This window comes from Cervus elaphus, chromosome 27, assembly GCF_910594005.1.
Source record: "Cervus elaphus chromosome 27, mCerEla1.1, whole genome shotgun sequence".
NCBI lineage: Eukaryota > Metazoa > Chordata > Mammalia > Artiodactyla > Cervidae > Cervus > Cervus elaphus.
In genome coordinates, this window is record NC_057841.1 from 21,731,909 (window position 1) to 21,738,684 (window position 6,776).

Sequence of the window (6,776 nt, forward strand, 5' to 3'; positions counted from 1 at the left end):
ATATTATAATATATGCAATATATGTATATGTATAATATATGTAATAATATGTATATTATATCATAATATAATATGTATGTTCTATACATAATATACATATAACATATATATTGTTTAGTATATGTATATTATTTATCATGTACATAATTTATGCAGAGAAGGCAATGGCAACCCACTCCAGTATTCTTGCCTGGAGAATCCCAGGGATGGCAGAGCCTGGTGGGCTGTAGTCTATGGGGCCGCACAGAGTCGGATATGACTGGAGCAACTTAGCAGCAGCAGCACATAATTTGTGCATATAATATATACTGTATAAAATATAATGTATAGAATGTATTATATTTATATTATATAATATATATTATATATAACATATATACATATGTAGCATTTGACATGAAAGTCAGAGCCAGTTAAAGAGGACAGAATAGACATGCAAATATGGCAAAAAGAGAATAAAATGTAAAACAAGAAAGTTGCCTTATAAAGACTGATGAGGAGTTTGATAAACTCAACTCCAAATTGGAGAGTAAAATTTAAAAACTGATAACCAGACACATTAAAAATGACCAACACTCACTTCCAGTAGAAGATGGCAGAGCAAAAGTATGTGTGTTCATCTCTTCCTGTGAGAGCAGCCAAAACTGTAACTGGCTGTTGGACAACCATCAACAGGAGGTCCCTGGAATCCATCAAAGAAAATGCCCCGTGTCCAGAGAAAGGAGAAGCTGAAGCAAGGTGGTAGAAGGGGCACAATCACGATAAAACAAAATCCTATACCTGCCAGGTGGGGAACCCACAAACCCACAAGAGGAAAATAAGACCAAAGAAGGTCTCCCACTGTGGTGAAGTTCTGAACCTCACATCAGGCTTTCCAGCCTGGGAATCCAACAAAGGGACTGGAAATCCCCAGGGAATATGACCTTGAAGGACAGTGGGATTTGATTATAGGACTTCTATAGGACTTGGGGAAACAGAGCCTTCAGTCTTGGAGGGCATAGAAAAAATTTTGTTCACACCAAGACCCAGAGGAAAAGAACAATGATCCCCACAGGAGACTGAACCAAAGCTCTGTGCTGGTGATCGAGGGCCTCCTGCTGAGGCGTGGTTTGGCAGGAACTCACCACAGGGATGGGGACACAGGTATCAGCAGGCCAGAAAGGTCCCCTTGGCGTAAACCCTCTTGGAGTTCACCACTAACCCCACTGTAGACCCGAGGGCTAGGTTGCCTCAGGCCAAACAGCTACCGGGGAGCATGTGCAACGCCATCTGTCAGCAGATAATTGGATTAAAGCTTTACTGAGCAAGGCCCTACCCACTGAAGCAAGACCCAGTTTTTCCCATTGCCAGTCCCTCCCGTCAAGAAGCTTATGCAAGCCTCTTAGCTTCATCCATCAGAAGGAAGAAATAAGAGGCAAAAAGAAGCACAGTCCCACAGCGGCTGAAACAAAAACAGCATTACGGAAAATTGATCATGATGAAAAGCGGAAAGTTTTGTCCCAGATGAAGGGACAAGGTAAAACCCCAGCAAAACAACTGAATGAAGTGGTGATAGGCAATCTTCCAGAAAAATAATTCAGAATAATGTTAGTGAAGATGATCTAGGATCTCGGGAAAACAATGGAGAAGATGCAATAAATATTTACCAAAGACCCACAAAGACTAAAGAACAAACAAACAGAGATGAATAATACACTAGAAGGAATCCATAGTAGAATAACTGAGTCAGAAGAATGGATAAATAATCTGGAGGATAGAAAGGTGGAAATCACTACCATAAAACAGAAAAAAAAAAAAAAGAATGAAAAGAAATGAAGACAGCCTAAGAGACCTCTAGGTCAGCATTAAACACACCAACATTCACACTACAGGGGTCCCAGAAGGAAAAGAGAGAGAGAAAGGACCTGAGAAAATATTTGAAGAGCTAATAACTGAAAACTTCCTGAACATGGGAAAGGAAATAGTCAACCAAGTCCAGGAAGCACAGAGAGTCCCAGGAAGGATAAACCCAAGGAGGAACACACCAAGACATATAGTAATCAAACTGACAAAAATTAAAGGCAAGTATTAAAAGCAACAAGGGAAAAATGACAAATAACATATAAGGGGACTCGCATCAGGATATCAGCTTATTTCTCAAAAGAAACTCTACAAGCCAGAAGAGAATGGCACTATATATTTAAAATGATGTATGGGAAGAATCTATAGCCAATAATATTCTAACTAGCAAGATTCACATTCAGATTTGACAGAGAAATCAAAAGCTTTCCTGACAAGCAAAAGTTAAAGGAATTCAGCACCAGCAAAGCAGCTTTACAATGACTGCTAAAGGAAACTTTGCATGAAACTTGAAAATCACCTACCTATAGAAAATAAACCCCAAACAATTAATAAAATGGCAATAGGATAATACATATCAATAATTACCCTAAATGTAAACGGATTAAATGTACCAACCAAAAGACAGAGACTGTCTTGGTGAGTGAAAATGTGCATGTATGCACTTCCACTTACCACATCACTCTACTTGACCCCCTCAAATTCTATGTAATTTTATATTTTTAAGTTAATAGTGTAACCATTATGGCTTTCAATTGTAGCTACTTTTATATTTTTGGCTATTAATTGTGAACACTAATAAACACCTTTTACTATTGTGATTATGTAACTGTTACTCACTTAATACCATTGTTTCATGATTGGTCAACAGAAAAACAATAGAACTCTATATCACCAGAACTAGGATTTAATAGAAAAACCTGTAATACTTTTTCAAGTCCAGATGCATATCAGAATTATCTTGAATTTTTAAAATAAATTTATTTATTTTAATTGGAGGCTAATTACTTTACAATGTTGTAGTAGTTTTGCCATACATTGACATGAATCTGCCATGGGTGTACATGTTTTCCCCATCCTGAACCCCCTTCCCATCCACACCCTCCCCACCCCATCCCTCTGGGTCATCCCAGTGAACCAGCCCGAGCACCCTATCTCATGCATTGAATATGGATTGGCAATCCATTTCACACATAATAATACACATGTTTCAAAATGCAAATGCCCAGGTATTACTTTTCTTTATCCAGACTTCCAGGTATGTTTCTAATAAGTAGTCATGTTTAAAAACAACTGGACCATATGATGATCTCTTACTTTTATCTAGTTTGTTTCACGTTCTATTTTATATTCAATGCTCCCATTTCATTTAGTTTATGTTTTCTAATTTCTCCACTTTGTTTTTTGATGTTCTTTCTCAAGACTTATCAAGCATAGTATAAACTCTTTTGCATACATGTCTATTAATGATATGTATAATATATTTTATAGAAAATGTATGATTTTTGCTTAACTAAAAAATTTATGACAATTTGACTCCAGTTGTTTAGCTTAGTATGAATAGAATGCTGGATTTATAATTTTAAAAAAATAGATATAGATATGTAACAAAGTTTACTGTATAGCACAAGGAACTATAGTCAATATCTTATAATAACCTATAATGGAAAATCATTTCAAAAATAATATATATGTATTTATATAGCTGAGTCACCTTGCTGTGTACCTGAAATATTGTGTCAACTATACTTCAATAAGATATATATGTATATTAAGAAAAAACTAAAATAAAATCATTTTTTAAAAAGCTGATTATCAGATGTGTACAGAGAGTTATGGTGTGAAGACATGCATTAGATGTAAAGTTGTAGGCATTTTTTTTTTTTTGCAGGCATTTTTAAATATTGAGTTGACATCATCATGAATTTTGTTAATTTTATCACTGAAGGATCACTGAACTGAATACTGAATTTTTGGGATTAGGTGATGAAAACAAAGACAGAAAAGGATATAACTTTTTGTTTTTAAAGAGCATTGAATAGAATGAAACAATTATAGCCACAGTAGACACAAAAGTACTAGATTGAAATTCTCCCATTTCAGGTATGAAAGCTTTTGCAAAAAGAAACATGGGAGCAGAACATGGATCTGTACACTTGTTTATCTATGAAGGTTGTGGACTGGAAGACTAGACAGGGCATTATTTACACTCAATATTGACAGCAAAATTTACACCTCAATTTTTCTATGGTATTCTGGCCGAACTAAATTAGCTATAATGGATCTAATGACTGATCTTGAGAAATGTTACAGAAGGTTTCCTATTTGTTCTCTCCTGAAAAAAGAGACATCTGTACACTCAAAAAGAAGAGTTTCTCTTCTTCAAACTTAGGTTTCAAATATAAATGACTCCAAGGAGCTTCTACCTCATAGTAACTGTTTTCTAGCAAGGTTAGAAAATTTCTAATCTAATTTTCTACAAATTAGGCATTACAAATATGCAAATTGAGATTCTCATCTGAACATTTGATCCTTCATGATTGTGCTTCATAGCAAAATTTATACATAATAATATTTATTATTTAATCATTTATGAAATAAACATTTGTTGATCCCCTATTGTGATCAGGCAACATCCTCAGTACAAATTATGAGGCATAAAATAAGACCTTTGACAATGTATAGTTTATATCCTGTTAAAGTAAGAATAAATATAATGTTACAGAAGAAAAGTGTCACAATTAAGCAAATAATAAGATGTATGATGATTATCTGAATGCTATGGTATCACAAAAGATCAATGAAATCATAGTGCATAGAAAAGGTGGTTGAGGAAGTCTGGATGAGACAACTGCAAGGTTGCATCTTGAAAGTGAAATAAACATTTGTCAGAAAAACAAAAAGAATATTTGTGCATTTGGAAAAAAAAAAAACAGCACATGGGAGTCATATAAAAAGAACATATATCATATATGTATTACAATGTGCAGCACCAGACAAAGATACAAGGATTTCTTTCAATTATTGAGAAAAATTTGGCTGCATTGAATTTGTGGAGAAAAAATATATTATACATAAAATATGAATATCATACTTGATGATAGGTTTCAAAGCAGATTTTGACAATGCATCAACTGTTGCTAAATGCACTGAATTTTGAGTCTATCATTTGTGTGAACAAATTGGTGTATTTCAAAATGCCTATGGCATGATGGGCAGGTACATGATGGAGTTCAAGGGATGATGTTCAAGGGGAGCATATTCAGAGAACTCATGTGTCCTGCTAATAGCTTAGATTTCTTTCCTAACATTCAGTGACAATTTTAATCAAGGGTAGTGACAGAATCAGGTAAACATTTAAGAGAAATAAACATGGTGATGATATTGGACAATAGATTGAAAAAACAGCAAGCCTTGAGGCATGAGAAGCAGTTAGAAGATAATTTCAGTTATCCAGTACAAAATTATAAGTTGGACCAAAAAAAGAACAAGGAAGTTGAGTAAAGAGGACAGATTCAACTGGCCTGAAAGAAGGAGGGACAACAAGATATAGTGACCTATTTTATCGGAGAGGGAGGGGCTGGGAAGGGGAGAGTGGTTGTTTCCGGGTCTGGCTTGGGAAATTCTGAGTAGATGAAAATGCCTGGAAAGAGTTTATAGAATATTAGATTTACATTTTTATTTAATCTGCTAATGTAAGAGACCTGGGTTATATCCCTGGGTTGAGAAGATCCTCTGGAGAAGGGAAAGACTACCCACTCCAGTAATCTGGCCTGGAGAATTTCACGGACTGTATAGTCCATGGGGTCGCAAAGGGTCCGACGTGACTGAAAGCATGATTTCATTTTCACCTTAATCTGATAATAATAATCGATTTTGTAATAATAATTACTAGTGAAACGATTATGACTTAAACATCTGTAAGGTGCATTTTTTTATTTCTATGTTTCTATTATTCTAGTGAAGTGCGGACTGTGCCCTTTAAACAGCCCAGTCTATCATTCAGTTCAGTTCAGTTCAGTAGCTCAGTCGTGACCAACTCATTGCAACCCCATGAACCGCAGCACGCCAGGCCTCCCTGTCCAACACCAACTCCTGGAATTTACTCAAACTCATGTCCATTCAGTCGGTGATGCCATCCAGCCACCTCATCCTCTGTCATCCCCTTCTCCTCCTGCCCCCAATCCCTCCCAGCATCAGGGGCTTTTCCAGTGAGTCAACTGTTAGCATGAGGTGGCCAAAGTATTGGAGTTTCAGTTCCAGCATCAGTCCTTCCAATGAACACCCAGGACTGATCTCCTTTAGGATGGACTGGTTGGATCTCCTTGCAGTCCAAGGGACTCTCAAGAGTCATCTCCAACACCACAGCTCAAAAACATCAATTCTCTGGTGCTCAGCTTTCTTCGCAGTCCAACTCCCACATCCATACAAGACCACTGGAAAAACCATAGCCTTGACCAGATGGACCTTTTTTGGCAGAGTAATGTTTCTGCTTTTTAATATGCTACCTAGGTTGGTCATCACTTTCCTTCCAAGGAGTAAGCGTCTTTTAATTTCATGGCTGCTATCACCATCTGCAGTGATTTTGGAGCCCAAAAAAATAAATTCTGACACTGTTTCCATTATTTCCCCATCTATTTGCCATGAATTGTTGGGACCAGATGCCATGATTTTTGTTTTCTGAATGTTGAGCTTTAAGCCAACTTTTCCACTCTCCTCTTTCACTTTCATCAAGAGGCTTTTTAGTTCCTCTTCACTTTCTGCCATAAGGGCGGTGTCATCTGCATATCTGAGGTCATTGATATTTCTCCCGGCAATCTTGATTCCAGCTTGTGCTTCATCCGGCCCAGTGTTTCTCAGGATGTACTCTTCATATAAGTTAAATAAGCATGATGACTATATACAGGCTTGATGTACTCCTTTTCCTATTTGGAACC